The 18904-nt window shown below is 40.6% G+C and overlaps 1 long non-coding RNA gene across 1 annotated transcript in view; it reads left to right on the forward strand.

The window, feature by feature from the left end:
* Window positions 1-17015, forward strand: part of LOC129462122 (uncharacterized) — a 30295-nt gene extending 13280 nt beyond the window's left edge. The window contains exon 3 of the long non-coding RNA XR_008650768.1: window positions 16471-17015. This is a non-coding gene — a long non-coding RNA (uncharacterized lncRNA). The remainder of the gene's footprint in view (window positions 1-16470) is intronic.
* The last annotated feature ends 1889 nt before the right edge of the window (window positions 17016-18904 follow it).

An 18904-nucleotide genomic window follows, 5' to 3' on the forward strand; every position in this document is an offset into this window, starting at 1 on the left:
GGATTGTTTGTTTTTTTTCTTGCTGATTTGTTTGAGTTTGTTGTAGATTCTGGGTATTAGTCCTTGGTCAGATGTGTAGATTGTGAAGATTTTTTCCCACTCTGTGGGTTGTCTGTTTACTCTGTTGACTGTTCCTTTTGCTGTTTAAAAGCTCTTTAGTTTAATTAGGTCCCATCTATTTTTCTTGTTTTTTATTGCATATTTGCGTTTGTGTTCTTGGTCATGAAATCCTTGCCTAAACCAATGTTTAGAAAGGTTTTTCCAATGTTATCTGCTAGAATTTTTATAGTTTCAGGTCTTAGGTTTAAGTGCTTAATCCATCTGGAGTTGATTTTTGTATAAAATAAGAGATGAGGATCCAGTTTCATTCTTCTACATGTGGATAGCCAATTATCCCAGCACCATCTGTTGAAAAGGGTGTTCTTCACTCATTTTATGTTTTTGTTTGCTTTATTGAAGATCAGTTGGCTTTATTTGGTTTATTTCTGGGTTCTCTCTTCTGTTTCCTCAGTCTATATGCCTATTTCTATACCAGTACCATGCTGTTTTGGTGACTATGGCCTTATAGTATAGTTTGAAATCAGGTAGTGTGATGCCACCAGATTTGTTCTTTTTGCTTAGTCTTGCTTTGGCTATACAGGCTCTTTTTTGGTTCCATATGAATTTTAGAATTGTTTTTTCTAATTTGTGAAGAATGCTGATGGTATTTTGATGGATATTGCCTTGAATTTGTAGGTTGCTTTTGGCAGTATGGTCATTTTCACAGTATTGATTCTACACATCCATGAGCATGGGATGTGTTTCCATTTGTTTGTGTCATCTATGATTTCTTTCAGCAGTGTTTTATAGTTTTCCTTGTAGAGGTCTTTCGACTCCTTGGTTAGGTATATTCCTAAGTATTTTTGTTTGTTTGTTTTTTGCAGCTATTGTAAAAGGGGTTGAGTTCTTGATTTGATTCTCCGCTTGGTTGCTGCTAATCTATAGAAGAGCTACTGAGTTGTGTACATTAATCTTGCATTGGAAATTTGCTGGATTGCTTTATCAGTTCTAGGAGCTTTCTGGAGGATTTCTTAGGGTTTTCAAAGTGAACGATCGTCTCATCAACAAACAGTGACAGTTTGACTTCCTCTTTGCCGATTTGGATGCTCTTTATTTCTTTTTCTTGTCTGATTGCTCTGGCTAGGAACTTCCAGTACTGTATTGAAGAGGAGTGGTGAGAGTGGGCATCCTTGTCTTGTTCCCATTCTCAGAGGGAATGCTTTCAACTTTTCCTCATTCAATATTATGTTGGCTGTGAGTTTGTCTTAGATTACTTTTATTACATTAATATATGTCCCTTGTATGCTGATTTTTGCTGAGAGTTTTAATCATGAAAGGATGCTGTATTTTGTTGAATTTTTCTTCTGCATCTATTGAGATGATCATGTGATTTTTGTTTTTAATTGTGTTTATGTGGTGTATCACATTTACTGACTTGTGTATGTTAAACCATCCCTGTATCCCTGATATGAAACCCGCTTGATCATGGTGGATTATCTTTTTGATATGTTGTTGGATTCAGTTAGCAAGTATTTTGTTAATGATTTTAGCCTCAATGTTCATCAATGATATTGAACTATAGTTTTCTTTTTTGATTATGTTCTTTCCTGGTTTTCTTATTAGGGTGATGCTGGCTTCATAAAATGAATGAGGGAGGGTTCCTTCTTTCTTTGTCTTATGGAATAGTGTCAAAAGGCTTGGTACCAATTCTTTGAATGTCTGGTAGAATTCTGCTGTTAATCTGCCTGGTCCTGGACCTTTTTTTGTTGGTAATTTTAAAATTACCATTTCAATCTCTCTGCTTGTTATTGGTCTGCAGGGGGTGTTTAATTCTTCCTGATTTAAGCTAGGAGGTTGTATTTTTCCATCTCTTTTAGGTTTTCTAGTTTATATGTGTAAAGGTGTTCATAGCAGCCGTGAATGATCTTTTGTATTTCAGTGGTGTCAGTTGTAATATCTCCTGTTTTGTTTCTTAGTGAGGTTATTTGGATTTTCTCTCTTCTTTTCTTGGTTAATCTTGCTAGTGGTCTATCAATTTTATTTATCTTTTCAAAGAACCGGCTTTTTGTTTCATTTATCTTTTTGTAAATATATATTTTTTATTTCATTTAGTTCTGCTCTGATCTTAGTAATTTCCTTTCTTCTGCTGGGCTTGGGTTTTGTTTGTTCTTGTTTCTCCAGTTCCTTGAGGTGTTAACTTAGAATGTCAATTTGTGAGGTCTTTTTGATATAGGTACTTAGGGCTGTGAACTTTCCTCTTAGCATCACCTTTGCTGTATCAAAGAGGTTTTGATAGGTTGTGTCATTATCATCATTCAGTTCAAAGAATTTTTAAATTTCTATCTTGATTTTGTTTTTGACCCATTGCTAATTCTGGAGAAGGTTATTTAATTTCCATGTATTTGAAGAGCCTGTTTTTGTCATATTACCAGGGTTGGTTTCCTTCTCATTTGGGTAGTCTCTGTCAGAGGGAAGGTCTAGGGCTGAAGACTGCTGTTCAGATTCATTTGTCCCACGGGGTGTTCCCTTGTTATAGTACTCTCCCCCTTTTCCTATGGATGTGGCTTCCTGTGAGCCGAACTGCAGTGATTGTTGTCTGTCTTCTGAGTCTAGCCACCCAGCGAGTCTATGCAGCTCTGGGCTGGTACTGGGGGTTGTTTGCATTGTTTGCACAGAGTCCTGTGATGTGAACCATCTATGGGTCTCTCAGCTGTGGATACTAGTGCCTGTTCTGGTGGAGGTGGCGGGGGGGCATGCAGTGGACTCAATGAGGGTTCTTAGCTTTGGTGGTTTAATGCTCTATTTTTATGTGGTTGGCCTCCTGCCAGGAGGTGGGGCTTTCCAGAAAGCATCAGCTTTGGTAGTATAGAGAGGGACTGATGGTGGATGGGGCCCTAGAACTCCCAAGATTATATGCCCTTTGTCTTCCACTACCAGGGTAGATAGGGAAGGACCATCAGGTCGAGGCAGGGCTAGGCATATCTGAATGCAGATTCTCCTTGGACCTTGGGTGGCTCTTGCTGTGGCTGCTGTGGCAGATGGGGATGATGTTCCCAGGTCACTGGAGTTGTGTACCTAGGAGGGTTATGGCTGTCTGCTGAGTCATGCAGGTTGTCAGGGAAATGGGGAAAAGCTGGCAGTCACAAGCCTCACCCAGCTCCCATGCAAAATAAAGGGGTGGTCTCACTCCCACTGTGCTCCCCGCAAACAGCCCTGGTCTGTTTCCAGGCAGAGGGCATTACGGGATTGAAAATCTGCCCCAGGCTTTCCACCTCCCAGCTGCCAGAGAAAAGGGCTTGGTTCTTCCCCTGCCTGTGGAGTCTGCATGCCAGATTTGCGCCCTCCTGTGAGTTCTGGCCAAAAGGCTTCTTGCCCCATTCAAACTGTTACAGAGTTCAGCTAGAGATTTCCTTCTCCCTGTGGAGTTGTACCCCCTGCTTCTCTGGTCACCCACTGAATGGGAACCCTGTGGTGCCAGGCAGGAATAGCCAGCTAGGGGACCCAGCAAGCTCCCAGGGCCTTTCTGCTGCTTCCTCTACCCCTGTATTTCACTCGACTCTCTAAATTGGCTCAGCTCCAGGTAAGGTCAGAAACTTCTCCCACAAACAGACCTTCAATTTCTCCAGTGGGAGTGTGTGTTTGGGAATGGAGGGTCTCCCTTTCCTACCTCTGCAGTTGGGGCACTCACAGTATTTGGGATGTTTCCTGGGTTCTGCAGGAGCAGCCTGCTTCCTTCAGAGAGTCTATGGGTCCTCTCAGGATTGCTGGTTTGTTCTTGCAGTCGATCTGGAGCTAAAATTCACACTGTGAGCTTCTGTAAGCTGTTCTGTCTGGAGCTGCAATGTAGTCCTGCCTCCCATCTTCCATGATGATCTCTCTCTCTCTGCTTATGTATTTTTGAAATTATTAATTTAAAAATTAGTTAAGAATGTTCCCTTCTCCTATTTTTCCTAACAGTTTTTACTTTAAATTATTAAAGGGTTAAAACTCTATCAAATGATTTTTAATGCAGTTACTGTGATAATCACATGATTTTTCTCTTTTAATCCTTAATGTGTTGGATTATGTTAACTAATATTTTTAGTGTTAAACCAAACTTAATCATGATGTATTATTCTTTTTATACACTGTTTTATTTTGTTTTCCAAAACTATGCTTAGTAATGCATGTAGTGCTCTTTCCTTGAATGATCCTTTTATATTTTGATATCACAGTTATGTTAGACTGATGCTTAGGATGTAGTTAGGAAGCATATGAAAAAGCAAGAAAAAAAATGCACCTTCAAAGACAAAGCAATCATTGGACCAGAATAAAATATGGCACAAATTTTGGAATTACCTGACAAGGATTTAAAATAAGTATAACTAATACTTTAAAGGATCTAATGGAAAAAGTAAACAACATGCAAGAGCAGACAGATAATCTCAGCAGCGAAATGAAAACTACAAAAATCATCACATAGAAATACTAGAAATAAAAACCACAATAAAAGAGAAGAATGCCTGTGTTGAGCTCATCAATAGACTTGACACAGCTGAGGGAAAAAAAAGTGAATTTAAAACTAGGTCTATAGAAATTATTCAGACTAAAATACAAAGAGAGAAAAATGGAAACAAAACAAAAACATCATAACAGACTATTCAAGAGTGACAGTATCAAACATTTAAACATATGTATATCTGGAATTCTAGAATGGGGAGAGGAGGAGGAAAAAGAAGAAGTAGGGGAAAGGGTAAAAAGAAGAAATGGAAGAGGAGGAGGAAGAAGAAGAAGAAGCAAAGGAAGAAGGAGGAGGAGGAAGAGGAGGAGGAGAAGTGAAAAAATGGGGAAGGGGAAGAATAAGAGAGGAGGAAGAAGAGGAACAGGTGGAGGAGGAGGAAGAAGGGGAAGAAGAGGAAGAAAAAGGAAGAAGAAGAAGGGGGAAGAGGAGGAAAAAGAAGAAGAAGCAGGAAGAAGAGGAAAAAGAAGAAGGAAGAGGAGGAGAAGAAGGAGAAGGAAGAAGGAGGAGGAAGAAGAGAAGGAGGAGGAAGAAGAGGAGGAGGAGAAAAAAACAACCCCAAATCTGAATAACTTGGAGTCTGATGTTCGAGGGCAGGAAGCATCCAACATGGGAGAAAGATGTAGGTCAGAAGACCAAGCCAGTCTAGTCTTTCCATGTTCTTCTGCCTGCTTTTATTTTGGCCATGCTGGCAGCTGATTAGATGGTGCCCACCCAGACTGAGGGTGGGTCTGTTTTTCCTGGTCCTGACTCAAATGTTAATCTCCTTTGGCAACACCCTCATAGACACACCCAGGAACAATGCTTTGCGTCCTTCAATCTAATCAAATTGACACTCAATATTCCCCATCACATGGAAAGTCTTGATTTTTCAGAAAATTTTTGATGACTTGGAGTTCCTTTTTATTCTTCCTGTGTGTAGTGTCATCTGGATTACACTTATTACATGAACAAACCTCTACAAACCCTAGTTTGTAGCTGGCTGGCACCTCTTGACTTTCAGAGTGAATGACTATCTCATCACCGTTCTATACGGCATAGGTTTCAAACCGAAATGTTTAAATGATGGGTCAGTGAATGTACATGATGGAAGCATGCAGTGAGTATAACACAATTGATATTTTCTTGGTCTACCTCCCCACTTTTCATAGTGACACAAATAACAGAGGAATAGTTCTCTGTTACAAGAAAAACAGCAGCAAAAACCTGATGGTAAATGGCAACTGGCACTGGGTCTCAGTGTCAGGGAATCAATATGGAATGGTGGCAACTGGCAGACTGGAAAGCACATGCCTTGTCTAAAGGGAGCAGTTGTTATTAGGCAAGCTGATTGTTGCCAGATGAATTAATAAGCCTAAGTTTAATAGACAGATCTAGTTTTCAAGAGATGTCTGGAAATCAGAGTATGTATTTGAAATCTCTCATTTTGAATATGCTATCAACTAAACCTATTTTTTTTTTTAAAGAACAGTTGAGGCAAGAGAACATAGGTAGACCAAATAAGAACTTTGTATTTGCTAGTTTTCCTGTAAGCAGAGTTATTCTCATGCAGACCTTTTGAAATGGAATCATATAATCAACATACAACTGAAAAGATCAAGGCTTAGATAGTTTAGCAGAAAGTTGAATGACACTTTATTAATCATATGGTATTTATTGTTTGAATTAAAAATGCTTAGATGCTGTCCTCCGAGCATTTATTTCAATTAGTGACTGATTTGGTTCAGAAAGTTGAATTTCAGTTTTTTCTTCAGGAAAAAGTGAAAACTATTAGGAGTAATAGGTTTAGGGAAGAGACTAAGTCCCATTTGGACATCATAAGGTAGAAACAACCTTATTTTCATTTAGATAAGCAAAACTTTGGTTTTCTTTAAGCAACATAACAAGAGAAGTTGTCATTTTCCAAGTGTGAAGTGTTAACCTGACAGGGCTAGGGGACAAATATCAAGGTTAACATATGGGTTACATTTGCATGTTTTCTTTCATCACTGTCCTGAGAAACTGTAACTGATTTTCAGCTATATGTTAAAGCCTGTCTGTGTATGTAAGAGCAAGACTTCCGCAAGTTTGTTAAGTGCCTCCTTCAGTTTTGCTCCAGAATAGTGGGAACTGTTTACAGAAGGTATGAAACCATGAGAAGTCTCAATCCTTTTGTGTAAATGTCTTGATTGATACATTGACAGGATCTAGTATACTGAGAATAGGAAGTAACTCATTCTTAGCTCTATAATTTTTTTTTTAGATGGAGTCTTGCTCTGTTGCCCAGGCTGGAGTGCAGTGGCATGATCTTGGCTTACTGCAACCTCTGCCTCCCAGGTTTGAGCAATTCTCCTGCCTCAGCCTCCCGAGTAGCTAGGATTACAGGCACACACCACCACATCCAGCTAATTTTTATATTTTTAGTAGAGAAGGGGTTTCACCATATTGGCCAGGCTAGTCTCAAACACCCGACCTTGTGATCCACCCACCTCGGCCTCCCAAAGTGCTGAGATTACAGGTGTGAGTCACTGCAGCCAAAATTTTTTTTTTAACTAAAAGCCTGTGTGTGTGTGTGTGTGTGTGTGTGCATGAGGGTAGAGATAGGAGAGAAGGAAGATTGTGATGTAGTATTTAATGTATTTTTATATTTAAAGTGGGTTTTTGTAGGCAACACATAGTTGTGTCTTATTGTGTATCCATTCTGACAATCTCTGACTTTTCATTGTTATGTTTAGGTCTTTATATTTAAAGTGATTATTGACACAATTGGATTAATATGTACTTTATACTTTTCATCACTTTTTCTTTTCCCCCATTTTTCTTTCTTTCATTTTAGTTGAGAATTTTATATAATTTTTTTCCTCTTTTTGCATACCAAGGATACTTTTAAAAGTGTGTTTTTACACTTGCCCTATATTTGCAATACAAACTTATTTACTCATCTAATTCCATTTTCAAATAGCACTACCTTACTTCATGTAGAGTGCAGATATCTAATCATAACAGAGTATTTCCAGTTCCTGGGATGTAGACTTTTTTTATTTCATTTGTTCAACAAAATTAATGTAGGATGAATTCTATGTCAGGGACTGTGCTAGTTTTGAAGAGTATGTTGATACATCGTAACACTGTCACGGTCTGCCCTTGTGGAAACTGTTTTTCAATGGGGAGACTGACATGAATGAATCTATCACACAGGTACAGATTGATTGATAAATGCTGATCAGCTTTATTTAGTCCTAATGCAGGATTGTGACTGTGAGGGCAGTTTAGAATCGCTTCCTCTGGGAAACTTCTCATTTCCCTGGGCTCATGTCTCTGTAGCTATTGGTTTTCCTGAAGATGACGGAGAAAAGCTAGATGACTTCTTGATCAAGAATTCTGAGAATCCTTATTTCTGAACTGAATCAGTTTTTAAAGGGCACAGGGAAGTATAATCTGTCTTTTCTTTTTTTTTTTTATTGAGACGGATTCTTTCTCTGTCACCCAGGCTGGAGAGCAGTGGTGCCATCTTGGCTCACTGCAAGCACCGCCTCCCGGGTTCACGCCATTCTCCTGCCTCCGCCTCCTGAGTAGCTGGGACTACAGACTCCCACCACCATGCCTGGCTAATTTTTTGTATTTTTAGTAGAGACAGGGTTTCACCGTGTTAGCCAGGATGGTCTTGATCTCCTGACCTCGTGATCTGCCTGCCTCGGCCTCCCAAAGTGCTGAGATTACAGTTATGAGCCACCACGCCCGGCCTATAATCTGTCTTGTCTTTTGACAGCTTTATTCTCACTACCTGCCTCACTACCCCCATTCGCCCCATATTGGATTACTCTGGAAGGGTTTTTTTCTTGTCTTCTGTCTCTTCCATTTTTCCTCAAATCTGTAATAACAAGTAGTGGCAGGAGGGCTGATGAGTTTCACATGGGAAATGGGTACATGGTTTGGGGTCCTTTTTTCCTTTCCCTAAAATCGACTTAAAGCTTATTTCAAACAAAATAATTTGCATAATTTTTATGGAGCATTTCTGAATTGGTAGCAGGATAGAATAACCATTTTAATACAAATGATAACTGTGAAACTGATTATTGCTGTGAAAAATGTCATCTTTATTTTTCTATAACTCACTTTACCTTGACTTTGAGCTTCTATATATTATGCCTGATGAAGAAAGCTTAATCTTGTTGCCTTTTTCCTTCATCGTGGAACTTGGATTGTCTTTCTTTTATCGCCTTCTTTCCTCAGCATTTATAATAAGTTGTATGTCGGCAGCTGACACTCTGAGGTTGTTAGAAAAAAAAATGTTTTTATTTATTTATTTATTTTTTAAACTCATCTATTTTGTTACTATTCTGTTATCTTTGAAATGTCTTGGGAGGCCGAGGTGGGCGGATCACGAGGTCAGGAGATCGAGACCACGGTGAAACCCTGTCTCTACTAAAAATACAAAAAAAAAAAATTAGCCGGGCGTGGTGGCGGGCGCCTGTAGTCCCAGCTACTTGGAGAGGCTGAGGCAGGAGAATGGCGTGAACCCGGGAGGCGGAGCTTGCAGTGAGCCGAGATTGCACCACTGCACTCCAGCCTGGGCGACAGAGCGAGACTCCGTCTCAAAAAAAAAAAAAAAAAAAAAAAAAAAAAAAAAAAAAAAAAGAAATGTCATGTGTCTCTTCTGACCCTTGGGCATGTCATCCATCCACTCTGGCACATATCCCATCCAAGATGGTACTTTCTTGGATCTGGTCTTTGCTGTCACCACTGCACCCATCAGAGGGGTCTCCCTTTTGTATCCATCACCATGTCTGCTGTTCATTCTCCAGACTGAGAGGGAGAGTCAGAGTACCATAGGTGAAAGGAGTGCAGGGGAACCTAAACACAGTGACCAGCACTTCACAGGAGCATTATCAGGGTAACTTCTGGCTCATCTCTAATGATCTATAGAGTTTTTTGAAAAAGGCATTGGCTTTATGGGTTAGGACTATTTATGTTCAAATGATTTTTTTTGTTTGACCATGGTGAATTATTTACCTTCCTTAACATTAGTTTCTCCATCTACAAAATGAGTATAATAAGATCTACTTCAGTGAATAACTGTAAGTTTAAATGAGATGCTGTTTGTAAATTATGTGACATACTTCCTGGTCCATAATAGACCTATGTTCAACTTCTACCCTCTAACAATGATCTGTAGAGTCTTAAACAAGCAACTTCTTTTTTCTGGTTTTGAATTTCTTCCTTGGCAAACTAAGGTCTACGGTAAAGGTAGGAAGGAAGGGTGGGAGTGATGAAAAAGAGGAAGCCATTAAACCAAGTAATATTTGAGGTTCTTTCCATTTTTAAAGTTCTATGATTCTTAGTTGAGGAGACAGAGGGAGTCTGTTTTATTAAGAGAAGTAGCCAGCCCCCTGGAACATAGAGCCAGGCTTGCCATGCACTTCTGTGTGGTTCCCTGACTCTGGGATTTCAGCAAAGGCCTTGGCCATGTTCTAGAGCTACAGAGTTTCCCTGGCTGTAGCTGGTCATTCACAGCTTTGGGCGCACAGAGATATGATGACTCTGCAAATGAAAAAAACAAAGATGGTATTTTTTTTAAAGAAGCTCCTAGGCTGTCTTCCTTCTTACTTCCTCCCTCAAACAGAACTTTGAGAGGCATCAGGCATTAAGACATTACTGCCAGCCAGGCATGGTGGCTCACACCTGTAATCCCAGCACATTGGGAGGCCAATGCAGGATTGCTTGAGGCTAAGAGTTCAAGACCAGTCTGGGCAACATAATGAGACTCCATCTCTACAAAAAATTGAAAAAATTAGCCAGGCATGGTGGCTCATGCCTATAGTCTCAGCTACTTGGGATGTTGAGGCAGGAGGATTGCCTGAGCCCAGGAAGTGGAGGTTGCAGGGAGCCATGATCATGCCACTGCACTCTACCCTGGGAGACAGTGAAATCCTGTCTCAAAAAAAAAAAAGATACTGCTATTCAGCTACCACTTGCTACTAATTTTCCATGAGTCTCCTTTGTGTCACTGGTGTTCAACTTATGGCAATGTTTCCTGAGAAACACAACCCTGTGGCTGAGCTGAGCACGGGGGCTTGCCTGATAATAATTAGCCTGACTTGGGTGGAATAGAGTCAGGCAGAGCCTGAATCATGCCCCTGACATTTGCTGGCTCTGTGACTTTGGAAAAACTTCTTATCCTCCCTGATACTCAGTTTCCTCATCTACAAAATGTAGATGTTGGGTACCATGTACAGTCAAGCTCAATAGTAGCACAGTGAGTTGTGGTGAGGATCAGTGAGATAATTCCTGAGGCATTGTAAACCTGAGTCCAAATTCTCGTCAGGGAGAAGGCTGCGCTGGTGGCGGTTGCAGCTCTGTCGCTTGTAGATGGGCTCTGGAGCAGGGAGTGGTTTCCGAGCTGTGCCCCCTTTCCTGTGGTCCTCACCACTGTCCTGAGGCTTGCTGTTCCTGGGTTGCACTGAAGGATACAGCTCTGGGTTCTCTTCTTCCTGACTCACAGGGCCTGGGCGGGCCCCCTTCATTACATGATTTCTAGTCATCATGATCATCTTACTTGTGAAAAAGAAGCATGCTTTAAAATCATCTGGGGCTCTGTTGAATAGGTAAATACTATCCTCACCAGGGATTTTTAACCTGGCATCCAAGGGCTTTGGGCTGCAAGTCTGTGACTCCGTGAAGTGCTCAGCCAAATTTTGACGTGAAAGACCATTTTTCTGAGGAGAGGTCAGTGTTTCCCACAGTTTCTGAAAGGCAGCCGTGTCCCAGAAAAGGCTGAGGGCCACTGTTTTCCCAGCACAGTAGGCTTTGTTGATGATAAAAGTGCATTTGGCATGTTAAAAACCATACCTTGTGGGACGAGCAGAACTCTTAAGAGGATCCTGGTGGTGAAGCCCAGAAACCAGGAGATGATGTGAGAGGAAGGCTATTCAATGGCCCAAGTGTGAGTGACTGGCCTCTGTCATCCTCCAGAGTGACTGGAAGGCCATTCTTTCACTCAAGAACAATTGAAGTCTACATGTTCCAAATGCAAATTATTTGGTGGTGACCTCCTAGGACAGCATAAAAAACATAATTATTTTTTGGACTTAAAACTACAAGGGAGCTTAAAAATTACCTAGTCTGTGACACAAAGGAGGCCTCAAGAGTTTAAATGACTTGCCAACAAGCCAATGGCAATCTATGGCTTGAGTCGGACTCTGCTGGACTCCCCTTTCCATCTTCCTTTCCTGAGAAAATTCTTGTAATTATTAGCTCCTGCAGACTCACAGATCATAAGTAGTTGGCTATTAGGGAAAATGCACAGAAGGCTTCAAGAAACCATAGGAAAACTGTAGAGATCATCTGGTAGCAGAAGACTGAGGCAGGAGGACCGCCTGAGCCCAGAATGGGGAGGCTGCAGTGAGCCATGATTGTGCCGCTGCACCCTAGTTTGGGTGACAGAGCGAGACCCTGTCTAAAAAAAACAAACAAACAACAACAACAAAAACACACAAAAAACTTATGGCAATTGAATTCTGGCAATTGAAGCTGTCCGAATTTAGAGTATCTCCTGTTTTCCCTATGATTAGACTTCCTAACCTGGTTTAAACAGTTAACAGTTCTTGACAAAAAATTTATTTTTTTCTGACTATAAAAGCAAGCTGGGAATATATAATAGGAAATTTTAAAAAGATGAAAGAAATCATTTGTAACCTCATAACTTTCATAACTAAGGGATAACTCCTCGTCGTAACTTGGAATGTTAACTTTTGATTTTCCCTTTATGTGTGTGTCTCTCTCTCTTCCTGGAGCTCTTTCTCTGATGTAGATTTTGATCATCCTGTGTCAAGTGCGTTGCATCCTGCTTTTTTAATTTATCAGTATCTCATCAAATATCTTCCATGCCATTAAAGAAACTTTAAAAAAATCACATGTAATGGTCACTGGGAGGCCATTGCATGACTTGACTTTGATTCCAGCTTAATTTAAACCTGACCCTGTGCCTGGACATGTGTATCCATGGATACTGGTATTCTAAATAGTGCTGTGATGAACATCTCCACCATAAATTCTTGTTCATACCTCTTATGACTTCCTTGGGGGCAGATAACTGGAAGTTGAGCTACTTGGGCAAGAGGCATGACCTTTTCCAAATCTCTTGATACCTACTGTCAAATTCAGAGACACTTTAAATGTGAAGAAAAGGTCAATGGAAAATGCTCTCCTCAAACTTCTTTTATGAGACCGATTTACTAAACTTGCTGACCCAAACCAGATTTTTTTCCCTAACTTTAACATATCTGAAACTTGATAATTATTAAAAAGAATCCTATGTATATGGTAGATGCTCAATGAGGTGATTTCCTATACATTCAAAAGGTAATTACTGAGCACTCACTGTGCTGAACAATGAGGGCTGTTGAGGATAAACAGATGATGAGAAAAAGCAACTCCCTAAATGATGATGTGTTTGAATGCTATTGCTGACTGAGTGGAAACTTTGGCTTCCAGGCACCATCTATGCCTTAAGTGAGGTTTCAGAGGCTGTTAGGATTAGTTTTTGTATTTATTTACACAGTTTATTCCTTCGAGTATTTTCCTGACCCTCCCTCAATTCTGAAGAAGTTATATATGATCTCTCTCTCCCTCCTTCCATATGCTTTTCCCTGCTTGCTGCAAACAGTATGGAAATACTTAGTTTAGTGGGCAGTATTTGGGGAAAAAATTATATATATATAATATAATTTGCCCTTTTTTCCAGAAAGACAAACTGCTTACCCTTTCTCCTGTCTCTGTCTGTTTTTACCAAGGGCACTGAAGTTTTAGAAGGGTGCAATAATTCATTTGTTCCCTACAGTAAGTCAGGAAGCATTTAGGAAATAGTCCTTTTCTCTCATTATGCACTCTATTCTCTCCTTCCCATTTCCTTTTTCTTCCTGCCTAATGGTACTTATATTATTTGGATGGAAAGGGGGCAATTACCCACATACACATGACTCACTATAGCGATAAAAGTCATCTATAATGTGATAATGGGTGAACAACAAACTAAACTTCTTTCCAATAACACCAGCCACAATCTATGTTTAATAAAGTTAATGTCTTCATACTGCTATTGGCTGAGGCTAAGAATGCCAAGGACAAAAGAAAGACCAGCCTGAACCACGATTTTCAGAAACGACTGAACCTGTTTAGCATGCAAGCCCAGGGAAATGGCAAAACAGGTGATGTTTGGACGAAGCCAACCTCATTTTTTGAGGTTAGGCCTCCAGTCCAATCTGGGAAACCCAATGTCTACTGAAGAAAGGTGTAGGCTTTTTCTTTTTTTTTCGTATTTTTAGTTTGCTTATCTAAGAAGAAGGCAAGCATGTGCTTTTAATTACTTTATCTTTATATGTATCCCTTTGCTAGAATCCAGTTTTACTGAACATTTAGAATGCCTTTGCTCTAAAAGCAAAACTTGTTTGAATAAGGACTAATTTTTCAACATGTAGACAAATATTTGAATAACTGGTGGAAATAATAAATTACTAGCAGAAAGTGACTTCATTGCTCTTAAAAGCAAAAAAGCACCCTTGGGAATTTCAGAGAAATGACTCCATTTTCATATCACTCCCTGTGGTAGCCATTTGATCTCGCTCTGAGGTAGACTGGGATGCAAGTTTATTTTTAATAAGAGAGCACCTACACATTTTCTCTGGGAAAACAAGCAGAGGAATGGATAGTGGGTGAAATCAACCAAGATCTCTAAAAGTAATGATTACGTTTTAGTTATTTTCTTCAAGCAAAACTTGCTTGTAGGCACTGCCTTGAAGCAGTGTTGTTCTTTCCAAGGAGTTTAACGAGTGCTCATTATTTTGGCTATTTGCACTTTCCTGTTTCTCAGATGCCAACTGCATAATCCAATTACAGTTTGTGGATCTGGTTGGAAACCGGGCCAACAGGGGAATTCAGATTTTGAGCCATGTCAGTTTTGGGGAGAGAGAACTATTGTTGGATCCAGGATGGTGTTAAGAAGCAAGGCTCTGACAGAGTCAGGCCATCTGGTTTAATCTTGGTCTAGTTCATCCCAGCTTCGGGTTCTGGGACAGTGACTTAGCGGTTCTTTGCGTAAGCTCTCTGGGCCTCAGCCCTTCATTTGTATGAGTGTCTGCCTCATAGGGTAAAGGAGGGGTTTAAATGAAACAATGCACATGAGGTGCTTGGCATGTAGCAACCAATGAATCTGTGTTACCTGATACTATTACACTGAAAACACAAAAATGGTAATCTTCTTGTTTCTGGACTGGGAGAACAGCACTCAGTAGATAAAACCAATACATTTGCAATCCATGTGTGGCTTTTTCTCTAACCTCACACACATGCAAACCACTCCTCACACATATCACTGAATTTTCTTTCTCTGGTGCACAGACGTTTTTACATGTTGCCTCTACAGTAGGTTAAAAAGTTTATATTCTCTTTTAAGATGTTTTCCTTTTATCTGCCCAGTGATAATCATTTCCTGTACTCTATCTACGACATCATTTTCAAAATATGTTAGTGGCTGGTTTTTCTGGCATCAAGCCAATGTTGCTGGCCTGACGTTTCTGGAATCAAAACATTAATTTCACAAAGTCTTGCTAAAGATTGGGCATGAGATGTGTACACAAAATACAAAGTACACAAAGCTGAGCATCCTAAAACACATACCACCTTGCCACTTGGATGAAGCCCAAGTTTTGTTGCATTTTCTGGCATTGAAGCCTTTTGGACTGGCACCCAAACCCAGCGTGTTTCTCTACCTGAGGTCTCTGGACGTCATCCCCTTTAGGCTTCATGAATTCTTCCATGTGCCAGAAATAAATGCAAACTTTAGCTTGTTTGGGCATTTTACTATGAGGACTTGTTAGATTTCATTAGATTTTCAACATGGGCTTTGACCTAGAAAGGATAAACAGCTTTGTCTTACCTGAACCTTCCTTCTACCCTTCTCGTGCTGGAATCCCACTGCTGCCTGTAGCCACATGCTCATCTCTACCCCAGGGTCTTTTCTCACAATATTTAACATATTCTGCTTTTCGACATGCCCATCCCCTCCTGCTGCATCAGCATTTGATACCATCATTTGTTCTGTGACCACCTCCACAATTTTTGGTTCATCCCCTTATTACCTGAACAATTTTTTATCTAATATTTTTTCCTTCAAATCAACTATTCACTTCAATATATTTAAAAAATAAACTAGTGCATAGGTAACAAAAGATAAGTATGAATGTTGGAGAAGACTATGGCCTCAGAGAAAAAATATTTCTATTGTAGCAGAAATAAAAGCCAAAGACTGGTGATGTCAGAGGAGGGGAGAGGATGTCAGAGGAGGGGGAGACCCAGAGAAGATTGGGTGTGGGGCTGGTCATCTCTGTTCTAGGGGATGAGAACAAAAATCATCAGGAAAACAGTGGAGACTAGGGATGGGCAGCAAATGAGGGAGTCTGGCTGACCTGTGGGAAAGGAGCTAGCACTCGTGTGGGAGAGAAAATGTGCATAGGGCAGGAGTGGGAAGGAGGGGAGTGGGGAGACAGGGTTTCAGAAAAGGACACAAGGTGTTGGGTGAAAGATAGTGCCTAGGGTGAGGCTGTAAACGCAAAAGCTTTGGAAGCTGCAAAAAGATAGAGGCTGAAGAGGGGTAATGGGGGATGAGTGAATACGGAGGTGAGAGGTGATACAGGCTGGAGGATAAGATTTTAAAAATTGCATTTTATAGAGGAGGATGTGGGAAGGGAGTGCAGAATGTCCCAGAATAGGGGTCTGAGGAGCTGGGGGAGACACTCTGAAATGGGCAGGGGCAGTGTGTGTATATGTATATGTGTGTGTGTGTGTGTGTGTGTGTGTGTGTGTGTGTGTGATGGGGAGAGGGTATGAAGAAAAAATGGGAACTGTTTTCTTAATATTGAAAACTACTGCCTTACTGTCTTTCCTTAAGTCTGGCACAGAAATCTGAAGACCCGACCTTACTATTGGCAAAGACAGACAAACACTCTACAAATAGTGCTTGAAAAATGCCACTATTTGCTTCAGATGGTGAAGAGGAACTCAGGAAGGCCTGGCAGTCTCTAGGAGGCTAGGGCAGTGGTTCTCAAATGATAGGGTGTACAGAAATTCCCTGGAGGACTTGTGACAACAAAGATCGCTAGGCCTACTCCCAGGGTTTCTGATTCAGCAGGTCTGGGGATGGAGCTCAAGTATCTGCATTTCTAACAAGTCCCCGGTGGTGCTGATGCTGCTGGCATGGACCAGTTTTCAGAACCATACTTGGAGAAACACTTGGTTAGGAAAACTATGTCTGTTACAGATTGATCAAAGGGCTCTTAAGTTCCTTTGGTACAATAAATCACTGCGATATAAAATGAGGTAAATGAACATGCTCTTTGAACTCTAAACTTCTAGACCAATATAAAACATTCTAAATGTGAAATGGAAACATTTACAATTGTTATTGATTCTCATCAATGCAATGGTCAATAAAGATAAGAATCACGTTTTCAGTCTCCACTCTTGATTTTCTGCTTTGATACGGATTTTTAGTTTTGCTTTCTTCTGATGTGCTGTGATTTCAGATTTAGTTTATGGTGGTGGCCCCTTTATGGCATGAAGGAAGAGGGAATGCAGGGGAAGCCCAGGGAGACTTATCTCCCCGAGCCTTGGATTCAGTACAATTTTATAAGGATGCGATATCCTTATATCCATGATCCTCCATTCTAGCTAGTCAAGGGCAGGATAGCCAGTGGTGAGGGAGAAGTCTGCTGATGTGAGCTAGGATGCTCTTTTGGCCTGACAGCCATACTGTGGGTGTCTGTAGAGCCCTCCTCTCTGCCTTCTGCTCACCATGGTGGCTCCGGCCCTTCCTCTGGGTCTAGGCCTAAGCTTGGCGTGCCGGGACGACACTTTGGGGGAAGGATAGGACCCATTCCCAGAGCTTAAGCAGAACAGATTTGACTGTGTCAGAAACTACTGCATCTCCTTGTGCATGTCTCATGATAAATTCACACAATGTGCTTACCTTGATAGATGCTGGCAGGGTAAGCAATAAGCTTTTAAATATTAGCATGTATTTCACATTTTTCCTTGTTCAGCCTGGACAGAGTTGTCCTTGCTCTTGATAAAGGATTCCAGGAACTGAGGCGATGATTAAGAGAGTTGTTTAATCATGAAAAGGGAAATGGTCCAATCAGTAACTAACACAAATAACAGAAAGGATGATGGATATTGACTTCTTAGTGCTCCTTGTTTTCAGCCATCAGTGACCTGAGTATGTTGTTTGCTGTAGCTGTCCATATTTGATGTTTCTTCTGTAGAAAAGAGAAAAATACAGATAATTAGGGCACATCAGAATCAGAGATTGAGTGCTCTGGGGTAGAGCTGCCAGATAAAATACAGGATGCCCAGTTAAATTTGAATTTCAGATAATGAATGATTTGCTGTATGGGACATACTTATCCTTTTGAAATTCAAATGGAACTGGGCATCCTGTGTTTTTTATTTGCTAAATTTGGCAACTCGACTTAAGGGGGAGCTTTTGTTTCGGAAGCAGCCTCGATCAACACTCAAGAGTCAGTTACCACTTGTCCTGCTTTGCTCCATCCAGAATGTTGACATTCTCTAAGTAGAAAGATGCAAATCTGCAGGTGATATTTATGAATTTAGGTTGACCTTAAGAATTCAGATTCACGATCTTAGAGAAGGAGAAAATAAATCAAGGCTGGTATTGACAGAAAGCCAAAAGTGACCCTTTCTGCCCTTTTTATGGCCGTCAGCTAATATCATCAGTTGGACACAAGCCGTAACCGTTGAGTAACAGACGGACCACCTTTGGATTAGCTGTGCTGCATTCAACACCTCTTGGAACAATAATTATAATCTGTTGGGTGGAAATATCAATTTAAAGGTCAAGTGCTTTCATAAAAAAGGTGATTATTCATTATTTCATACTTTGAACCAAAGCACACACCAGAATTCGCTGTATCACTGTCTTCTGTACAGCGCATATATGCTGAGAAATGGATTGCTTAATTATATGATTATCTGTCTTTAGGGAGGATATGTGAACGTGAATGGAAGCCGCCAGGAGAGGTACATTGCTTTACTTTGATCCTTAATCTATATCTATAGCCATTACAGGTTGCAAGTTGACTTTTAAAACAAATATCTAAAATATAAATTACTTTTACAATGCGAAGTAGGCATTTTGGTGTAAAAGAGCTCCTTTGGCTGAAAAATGGACACATTACATGAGCGGGGCTCCAGGCTAACATCATTCCTTTCCCTTCCTCTAGTTTTTAGCAATAAGCCAGTCAAGAAGGGGGGTTGGGGGAAGGCCCATCCTCCTAATTAACTAGGGCCAGGAAAGAGGCCATGCAGTTAAACTTT

Source organism: Symphalangus syndactylus, chromosome 14 (assembly GCF_028878055.3).
Source record: "Symphalangus syndactylus isolate Jambi chromosome 14, NHGRI_mSymSyn1-v2.1_pri, whole genome shotgun sequence".
In the NCBI taxonomy this organism is placed as follows: Eukaryota; Metazoa; Chordata; class Mammalia; order Primates; family Hylobatidae; genus Symphalangus; species Symphalangus syndactylus.